Source organism: Echinops telfairi, unplaced genomic scaffold (assembly GCF_000313985.2).
Source record: "Echinops telfairi isolate 266 unplaced genomic scaffold, ASM31398v2 ScPeMD7_22;HRSCAF=79, whole genome shotgun sequence".
Lineage (NCBI taxonomy): Eukaryota > Metazoa > Chordata > Mammalia > Afrosoricida > Tenrecidae > Echinops > Echinops telfairi.
In genome coordinates this window covers 12,628,681-12,639,413 of record NW_022103919.1, presented here as the reverse complement: position 1 = coordinate 12,639,413, position 10,733 = coordinate 12,628,681, and positions in this window count along the sequence as shown.

Genomic DNA, 10,733 nt, shown 5'->3' with positions numbered 1-10,733 from the left:
TCCGCCTACCATACCCTGGGCATCCCACATGAAGGCCACTCAGCATGTTCCCATTCTGTGTTCCCAATCCTTCTGCACTGCAGGAAACTCTTCACAGCTCTCCCTGTTCTGCTTCACTAGGCCCATCTCAAAATTGCTTCATCTCCAAGGAACTCCCATATGGAGCACACAGGATACTTACAGCCTCATCAAGAGTTACAAAAGAAAGAAAGGGAAGATAGATATTGAGGAACAGGTCTCAAAAGAAAACATTTGACATAAATTCCACTAAAATGTTGCCGAAACAGAAGTCCTCATTAAAGGGAGATTAAATGAGTCATATTCTTTCTGAGAATCATTTAGAAGCATTATAAACCATACAGATGAGAACAAGATCAACTTTTAGCTAAGCAATCTACAGGAAACTATTACCGCCTTCTTTAATAATTTCTGGTTTACAGCCTGCTATGTTCCCTTCCAAAGTCTACACATAAGATTTAGCAATATTGCCCTCTTTGGCCTTAAGTCTGGGTCATCATGATAGGTAGAAATGTTAGCACGGCGTGCCCATGTCATCATGTGCTATGAAGCCATTAGTGGGTGGTTAGTTTTGAGGTTGCACACTCAATCTCCCTTCACCGATCGTAAAACTCATATTTTCAGAAGAACACGTCGCTATTCTGCCTGTGTCACTCTTCTTTATCCTGCATTGATCTTCCCCCCCTCAAACTGACATGTGAACTGATATGACATTAAAAATTCTAGGTGGAGGGATGTCGAGGTTGGAAAGGAAGTCCTGTAAAGGGTAGTATCTGAGAAAGGCAACTGTTGAGTGGGCTATGACCAGACAAGATACATGAACAGACAATTTACAAAAAAGAAAATTCAAATGGATGATAAACAGAGGGGATGGGCAGGACTTCCATTTCACCAGGGAAATGGCCATATAAATAATATTAAGGAAAATGCCAATATATCCATACCCCTTTCTCCCCAAGATGGACAAAAACAAAATCATAATGAACAAGTGTTAGCAAAGGATGAAAAAAATCAAGAAAGTATAAAATGTGCTACTGGTACTGCCAGGGAACTTGAAAAAGTTCATGAAAAAGTGTCATGAACTGACAATAATAAACTGGTATAACTGTGAAAAGCCATTTGCCAATATTGAGTAACATGATGGTAAAGCTACCAGCACCAAGGCTGGTGGTTCAAGGTCACACACACACACACACACACACACACTTAGGAAAACAGACCTTGCTGTCCTAGTTGTGTAATGAGTTAAGGTTGGGGCTGCTAACTACAATGGTCAGCAGTTTGAACCCACAAGTGGCATCCTGGGGAAGAGATGAGGTTGGGTACTCCTGTAAACATTTAGGATTTCAGAAATCCAAACCAAACTGCCATCCAGTCGATGCCGACTCGGAGAAACCACCCTAGGTGGTTCTGAGACCCTATCTGTTTACTGGAGTGGAAAACTCAGTCCTGCTCCTGAAGAGCATGCTGGTGGTTTCAAGCTGGTGACCATGCAGATTTCAGCCCAATTTGTAACCACTACACCACCAGAGCTCTCCGTATAGGGTCACTGTAAGTATGCTTTTATAAGTGGATTTTATATACTTACTAGTTCTGGGAGACTTTAGACATGTATTTCCCAAAATGGGTGATACCGCTCCTTGTGGGGCTCTGGACTGTTACAGGGGGCTGAAAAACAGATACCTACACTTTATCTTGGATTATGGATTATAGTACAAAAGTTTTTCATTGCCAGTGGGACATTGAAAAAGAATTTTTTTTTTCTGGAAAGGGGATGGTAGGCTAAACAAATTTGAGAACCTACGCTCTTAGAAATGCTATTAGAAATGGTTGTCACTGGGAGCCAACTTTCAGTTTTATTCTCTGCTTTTTTACACATTAGGTTGGCTTAAGCTTTTACCGTGATTGTAAATTACATGTTCAATGAGAGTAAACAGCCAACATTTTGAAAAGGGGTAGAAAAGATAAAGGAAGAGATACAAAACTCAGACTTAAGCCTGTACCTGCTTGGGGACAATAAACATTTTTTAGCCACACCCTTTGATCTCATCTTTTAAAGACAGAAGCCGAAGGAAAAAGGACTGTGCTTATGTTCTTAGAACCCAATACCAAGTGCAGCCCCAAATTTTCAATTACCCAGCACCAGCTGCCATTTCTGAACATTCACAACTAGCTAAACAGGGACTTATTATGTTCCTCTGGAACCTGCTCCTTGACCCCTCTCTCTCACCGTGGAGCATTGCCAAGTCCAATCCATTCATCACGTTAATACCTTTTATCGCCTCACTTGCATCCCAAAGCCACCAACTCAATTTAAGCTAGTTGCTTGGTCTTTCTTCTCTCAAGATTACTGGGATCCATATGACAAGTAGTACCCGTAGCCATCAACCTAAGAATCACATTTGATCATATGAATCAACACTGTTAAAAAAACTAGTCTGCTCCACCAAATACAAGAGTGCTTCAAAAATGTCATGGAAGACTTCCATGTTTCTAATTATATCTTTCCATCAACATTTTGAAGCCCCGTCATGCAGCAATGTCCTACTTATTGTGGACAAGATAAAATTCAAGCTCTCTAGGGTATCCAAGGCTGCATGGAGTCCTTTGTGAAGTGGCTTCTACTTCCCCTGCTTCCCTTGCCACACGACACCTTCGCCCTACAGCCTTTCTGCAGTTAGCTCCCTGTGGTTGCCTACACTTCATTCTGCTTGCTTATTATGTTTGCTCTACTTAAAATTCCCTGGCTCTGTCCACCTGAGACTAGTACATCTCCTTCTAATAAGCCCAACTCTGCTCTTCCAATATGAATATTTCTCTAGTTCCTACCCACATATGCTAAGATATGTAAACATATCCACACATACACAGAGAGCACATAGAAATAGACACACACACATCCATTTGGTTACAGGTTCTGCTATTTTTACTGCTTTGTTTATATTTCATCCACTTGATGACTTCCTTGCTGAGCCTACCAATGAGACATTGTTAGTATTAATTATTTTTTAGGCTTCGATATTTCTCACATCACTTCCATTTTCTACAATGGCCAATCTAGTTTTCCTTAAATGTCAGATTCTGGTGCTGGCCGAGTGAATATGCCTGATAATTATATTCTACTATTTAATTTGCTGGGATTTCTTTACATGGATGCCATGTGATCAAAGTGAAATTGAGCATCGATGTGTCTTCTTTTTTTTTTAATAAAGAATATTCTAGCTTCATTTCTTCTGAGCACCTCTAGGTTTCTGTTCATTGTTCTTCCTATCTGGTTTGCCTTATCCCACCTTCAGTTCTGGGGTTCCCTCCTCTGTGTAAGCTGGGCCTGGGAAGCTAAAGTCTCGGTGGATCATTGTTTTCCTGTTTAAGCATAGCAGTACTGTAGAGCTTATCCAACGTACACCTTGTAGTCTAGGGTAGACCTGTCCCCGTGGGATTTTGACACGGCAAACCTCTGTGGGAATAGAAAGCCTTCACTTTTCCCTCAGGAAGCAGCTGGTGGTTTTGAACCACTGACACTAGTTAGCAGGCTAGTACTCACTTAGCAGGCTCTGTCACGCAATCTAGTGAGTTTGGGAGAGTTGACTCAAGGAAGAGTTTATCTGTCATCTGCTCCCCCTAGAACCCTAGGGTTGCTGATCACACTTCCCGTATTTCTGAAATGTTCTCACTAGTTTGCTGTGTTCAGAACTTAGAGCTGCTCACAGATTGCTGAGTGCTTCAATGAGAGCCATCTCTAGGCTGGTCAGGGGCTCATGGAACCACCTAGAAGTAGGTATCTTCCCCAGTTATACCTGGTGACTGGGTAATAATAGTGAGGTAGTTAGTTTATTGTGCCAACCTGGCCGATAAACACATGTGGGGTTAATTGAAGGGCGGAGAGATAAATGGCTCCGTGAGCCTTGCCTTTCGAGTTCTTGGGTCTCTTGCTTTGTGATGGTCGCACCAGGGTGCAGCTGCTTTAGCCAGTTCCCTGCTTCAGCTGGCAAGGCTCACTGCCTGCAAGACATCCCTGAGGAGAAGCCCCATGGACCCACCTCAATGCAGCCCTGGATGCTGGAGCAGCCATGTGGAGACCCCTGCCAGTGCTGAGATGCTTACACACTCACTGATTTGGCTTTCCTCCTGCAGTCGGCATCATAGTGTGTGTTTTGTGAGATGGAGGAGGACTTTGTGGATTGGTGTCGGACATATGGGTTAATGTTGGACTTGTGAGCTTGGGCAGCACTGGGTTCGGATGTTTTCTTGATGTGCAGTTACCCTTTATCTAAAACTCTCTCTTATACATGAGTTTCTGTGGATTTGTTTCTCTAAAGTACCCAGACTATCACAAATAGTCATAGCTAACAGGAGCACTGGTGGCTTAGTGGGTTATGTGTTGGAATACCAATTGGCAAGGTGAGCAATTCCAAGCCAGCAGTTATTTTGAGAGCGAGAAAGATGAAGTTTTCTACTCCTGTAAAGATTCTCAGTCTTGGAAACCCACAAGGGCAATTCTGTTCTGTCCTATAGGGTTGTTCTGAGTCAGCATTGTCTCCGTGGCAGTGAGTTTGTTTTTTGCTGTTGTTTGTGGGTTTTGTTTTTGTTGTTTTTGTTTTGATGTGCCAGGCACCACTGTAAATGTTTCATATAGATTCATTGAGCTAAGAACCCAAACAATCTATGAAGTATTTTTTAGCCAAAGAGACGGAGGAAGAGGCAACTAAGCAAGCCGATCAAGGTCACACGGCTGAGAAAGGAAAGACGGTGTGAGCAGCTGAGTTATGCAGCTGGGGATGTGAGTGAGAGGGCAGCTACCTACCCAGACCCTTACCATACTCGTAAAGACAGGAGAGAGCTGGTGAAATAGAGGCCGGTGATAATCCGGGGAGGCTGAATTTGGGAGGGAAGGGCATAGTAGTGGGTTGAATACAGACTGGGCGAAGAAGCTGAAAGAAAGTGGTGAGAAAGGACACATATGGGTGACTTGTTGTAGGGCCCCTATCTTGAATTTTACAAGCGGCTTTCAGAAATGCGGCTGAGCACACAGGCGCTGACAAGCAAGGAGCTATAGGAACACCCATTGTTCCCGCACCCTCACGAACTGGGCCACCTAACTGAAATGCAATGGTCAGTGCCAGCTAAAGATGCCCTCAGTTGTGCTGCACACACTCGCCCCCGATCTCGACCTCCGGGAGGCAGGTGGTAAGTGCCTAATAGCACACCAACCTAATCACTGCTGATTAAATTCAAATGAACTATGTCTCTGGCATTAAAAAAAAGTGAAAAACTACTTTAGATCCTGTGGAGCAAAACGGTAGTTCAAACAAGTGACCAAAATACAGTACTAGAAATCATAACTCGAAAATACACGACCAAATTCTCTCTGATGAGAAACTGTGTGATACACTCTTTCATTAGATATATATTCCAGAACTTGGGGGAAAGGTTGCTAGATTGCTGGGGGAAAGAACAGACGTTTACACTGATGGCCAACAAGTTGACATGCGGATGCTGGACGTGTTGAAAAAGAAAATCTGTTGAAAGAGCAAAAGTAGAACTGAGTCACTGGAAAGCCAAATTAGAAATCTTGCATTGTTAATCTGGTTGAGGAACAATCAGGCAAAAGAGAAAAAAAGATCTGACAAAAGTCCAAGAGTTCTGGGGAAATACCACTGAGAGGAATAACGCCAGAACTGGAAGACCAAGAAAGCACAGAGGAGATGGCCAGAAAGTTCTTGGAAGAAAATGTCCCTACTGTGATTAAAGAAGACATTAAATGCATTCAAGAAGCTGTATAAACCCCAGGTAGGATAGACACCAAAAGGAAATCATATTCATATATGATATGAATCATATATCATATTCAAATCATATATCATATTCAAATTCATATCATATCAAATCATATCATATTCAAACTTCCAGAACGAGAAATGCATCCGGATGAAAGCTTAAGATAAAGAACAAGTTCCCTAAAAATGAGAATTAATAAAACTAACATCTGATTTCTCAGCTGAACCCATGAGGCAAGGCAGCAAGGAAAACACACACACAGACAGACACGCATGCACACACAAAGACGCACACACACGGACGCACGCACACCCACACACACAGAGACACACACAGTTATGAACACTAAGTGTACGCAAATTCCTTAAAGGAATGAGTCACGGTGCTGGGGGCTCAGGCCCACGTCTCCTGACACAAGATCAACTGACGTAACAGCTTACCAGACAGTGGTCTGCATCCTGTGGGGAGTGCCTGGGGTCGTGGAAGTTCATGAGACCAACAAAGAAAAAAAGTTCATGAGGAGCCCTCCAAGACGCAACTATTGTTCTCCCTGTGTCCAGAGAAAATGGAAGTGCAGAAAATCAAGGAGATGGAAACAACTATCCCCATGGGCTGTGGACAATGTGACCCTCAGTCTGCACCCAAAGACCGGAAAAATGAAGTAGTGCCCAGCTGCCACGGCTACTGAAAAATTGACCATTTGAAAAGATTCTGGATGGAAGGAGAGGAAAATGTGGAATGAAACATCAGGCTTCCGCTAGTCAGATACTGTGGGATCCCCTGAAACTATGACCCTTAGTCACCCTTCAGGTCTGGAACTGAACTCAGTCCTGTGGATCAAGTTTCAACCAAGCAATAGACAGGCCTGGATGGGGAAGAATTCCAGGGTTGTGTACCTAGAATAATACTCCAGTTTCGGGCAAAGGGATAGCATTTACACAAGGACAACGTTCAGATGGGTTAGAAAAGGAGGAGGGAGGGTCAGTGTTGTGGGCACTGCACTGAATGCCAAAACGAAATATGAATATGGAGTTTAAAATGGATCGGCTCTGTAGAGCCACCCAATCACAATTATTATTTTTTTAATTTAGGGAGGGGAACTAATAAATGGTAAGGCCAGGATTTGAACGGAGGCAGTCTGGCGTCAAAGGCGACACCATTGACCACCATACAGTACCACCAATCCGCATTTTCCTCTTGGTGGATCATTTAATAGACGTAGAGTCCTATCTAGACCATTTTTCTGACTATGTGAGGTGGGAAGTTAGAAGAGAACCTTAGTGCCGATATTGCCAAATTTCTTTAGAAAATTATATATATATATATAATAAATCAAGTTAAAGTATAGCTAGATTTCTTTACTACAGCTTGCCAGACAGTTCATTTCCTAAATAAGATTTCTCTCTTTTTACCTGTAACTATCTAACATGTTTTGAATTATCTTTATCTGCTGATAATATCTCTCCTATTTCTGCTGTATATATTTATTTTGTTTTTCGCACCACACTTTCATTTTAAGGCAGTTTAAAACAGTATGTAAATGCTAGTGTTTTGTCCATCTTCTTAGATCTGAAGGCTACTAAACCCTTTTAGAATTCACTGAGCCTAATATATATTTCAAATTAGTGAAAAACAAACAAGTAAATGAACACATTTCTCAATATTCAAAATATCTACTAATATAGGTCAATAATATGGTAGCTAAACCAAAGTGGTTCCCTAATAGCTGGAGAGATTTAAATTTTAAATTTAAATTTATTTGAGGAAAAGACTATGTCTTCCTCATCTTTGCACCTTCGATGCCTAGTGTAGGCCTGCTATAATCCAATCGATCCCATCCAGTTGATTCCAACTCATGGTAGGTGGTGTGAATGGTTAACTTGCTCAGCTGCTGATGGTTACAATGGAAGATTTGGAGCTACCCCTACAAATGGCCTCAGGATCTGCTTTTAGAAGTCAGCTATTAAAAGTCTGATGAAGAAGAATCCTCCTTTGAGACACATGGAATCTCCATGCTTCTGTTGTGCGTGTTGCTGAGTCAATCTGGCTCATAGTGATCCAGTGGAACTGCCCCTTAGAGTCTCCAAAGCTGTCATTTTTATGAGCGCATTAATTAGTCAAGTCTACTCCCATGGTGCCAGTGGGTGGACTTGAACCACCAACCTTTTGGCTAGCAAGTGAGCACTTTACTACTGCATTGCCAGGGCTGCTTGTCTGACTTATAGCAGAATCCAATACACGTTTACAGAAACACCTAAAACAATCTCTCTGCTTTTTGTTTGTTCTAATCAAATCCATACTCCATCAGACTTCTAATCTAGCTTCTATTTTAATCTGCAATAATATACTTTCTCTCCTTTCCCGCCAGAAATTGCCCAAGCAATTTTTCAGTCATGCTGCCTTTCTCTAGCCAATGGATATTAAAACAATCATCACCCGACACAGGTCCTCTTCTTCTCTCCCCGCGCTTCTTTCCATTAATGGATCTCCAATTCCAAATCTAGTACTCATAGGCAATAAACTGGAATTTTGACCAAAGGGTAAACCTTAATCTATTGAATAAAAAAGGAGCTAGGGTTAAAATAGGAGCCACTGTAGTATAGTGGATTATGCGTTGGGCTCCTAACTATGAGGTTGGTAGTTTGAAACTACAAGCTGCTCCTTGGTAGAAAGATGAGGCTTTCTACTCCTGTAAAGAGTTACAGTTGAGGTAAGTGACTGCAGCCTGAGCTCTGTGTAGTCAGTGCGCTCAGTGGTGCCTCCTCCTTGCACCTGTCAGCTCAAAGGTGAGCCCCGGGGTCTGCTGCTTCTCGCACTACAAAGAAGTGACTGCTGTTCAGGAAGCAAGTGGATGCAGCTGCGGCACAAAACGTTAGGGCTTCCTCCTGAGCCAGGGCCAGCCTGACGTCAGCTCTCCCGAGATGACCAAGCAGCCAGACTACGACCTGGAGAAAACTGAGAACCAAGCAGAACCCACCATGGCCATGCTTCCCAGTGACCTCTCAGTCCAGCAAGACTTCAGGAAGGCCTTGGTCCTGGTCATGCAGGTGGAAGGGCAGGCCAGCAAAGAAACCAGCAGCTGGAAATCGCCCCAGCGATGACTGCAAATAAATTAGAAAACGATGGGAGTTTCCCGCAAATTTTGTGACGCCCCCTTGTATAGCTATCACACAACTTTTGCCTGGTCAGGTTTAAGTCTTTTGACAGCAATTACAAGAATCTGTTTGCAAGCTAGCATTCCATAATCCATGTAGTTTTTCCATCCCTGCTACCCTCCACTCCCCACTTTCTGTAGACTGACCTAGTAACCACTAATAAATTTTGATATCTATAAAATAAAAGAGTTACAGTCTTGGAAACCCACAGGGGTCATTCTACCCTGTCCTACAGGGTTGCTGGGAGTCAGAATTGCCTCGACGGCAGTGATACTGAACAGATTAAAATATCCCAGGGGGTGGTAGTCAATTTTTCAGCATCCCAGAATAAAATATTGTTAATGAACCAAGATCAAGAGGTAGACTTGTTTCCCAGTGGCAAAGCAAAATTACATGATTGTCTTGGTTGTATCTAACCAACAAGTTATTCTGTGAATGGGCCTAAGTAACCATTGATTCCTTCCACAGACACTGTTGTGGAGACAGGAAATTACAATAATGAACAAAAAAGTTCTATGCCTGAGAAATGTAAATGCCCGTGGAGAATTCAAATAAGAAGACATGCAAATACAAACAAAGTCTGGTCAGCCGTATTTTGAAGAGCCGTAAGGTCCTACGGGAACATAAATAAAGAAGAGCACGTGGTTGGAGTGAAGGATCAGGGGAGTGCTCCCAGGGGTCAGTGACATCTCTGGAACTGGAAGGATGAATAATTGTTACTTGTGGTAAGGATAGGGGGTATGTCACCCAGGAAGGGGAAAGAGGATCTTAGAGCCAAGGAAATGCCAGGAGGAGAAGGAAGAAAGAATAGCAAAGTCCTCTTCAGGAATCGAGTCTGATGGACACTTCGGAGGAGAGGTCGGAGATAGAGAGAGGGGACACAGGAGAAATGAGCGGCGGCTCAGAAAGAGATGCATGGCCCCCACTGGAGCGCTTGAACTCAACCATGAAGGCAGAGACTGGGCGAGGGGACTTGAGAGTGAGACTTGCATTTGAGAAAGCTCACCCCAGCTGTATGAAGTGGAGTGCATTCATAGATGAAAACAATTAGGGACCAGTTCTGAGGAGTGCTGTAAACATTAACCTCAGGAAAGAGGACGGAACTCTAAAACCAAAGCAAAACAAACTCACGCCATCTAATCAATCACAACTCATCGTGACCCGCTATGTCGAGATGGACGCTGTCTGAGATTTTCAGGGCCTGTGACTCTTTAAGGAAATAGAAAGGCCCATTTTCCTCCCATGGGTGACTGCTGTGTCCAACTGCAGACCTTGCAAATTGCAGCCCAACTCTTAACCACTACACCACCAGGACTCCAGGAGAGAGGACAGGGGCTCTTAACTAAAATGTAAAACTGGATCGAAGAGAAGGAGAGAGAATGAGTCGAAAAGTAATGGCAGTGTCAGGATCAACAAAAGTTAAAAAAAAAACAAAAAGCTGTGTGTTCAACATGATGTTTCTCGGAGTCCCAGGATTCCAAAATGTTCAATCAGATAACTGCCGTTCTCCTGGTGGGCTTCTTTTATCGTTAGACTCTTACCTGTCTTCACATTCCTTCATTTCTGTAAAGGGCCTGTTCTTTTCACAACAGTGGTCCACTCTCCCTCCCCTGCCCTTAATCTCGGAATAGACCTTGTCGCCTTCTCTTCGTCTCCATCCTGTTCATTTCCCCAACGCTGTGATAGGCTCTTATGGAGAGATTTCCTGAGGGCTCCTATAGACGAGAAGGGCAAAACCCTTGCCTCCCTGGAGACTTCTGAAGCTTTGAGGAAATGCCTCAG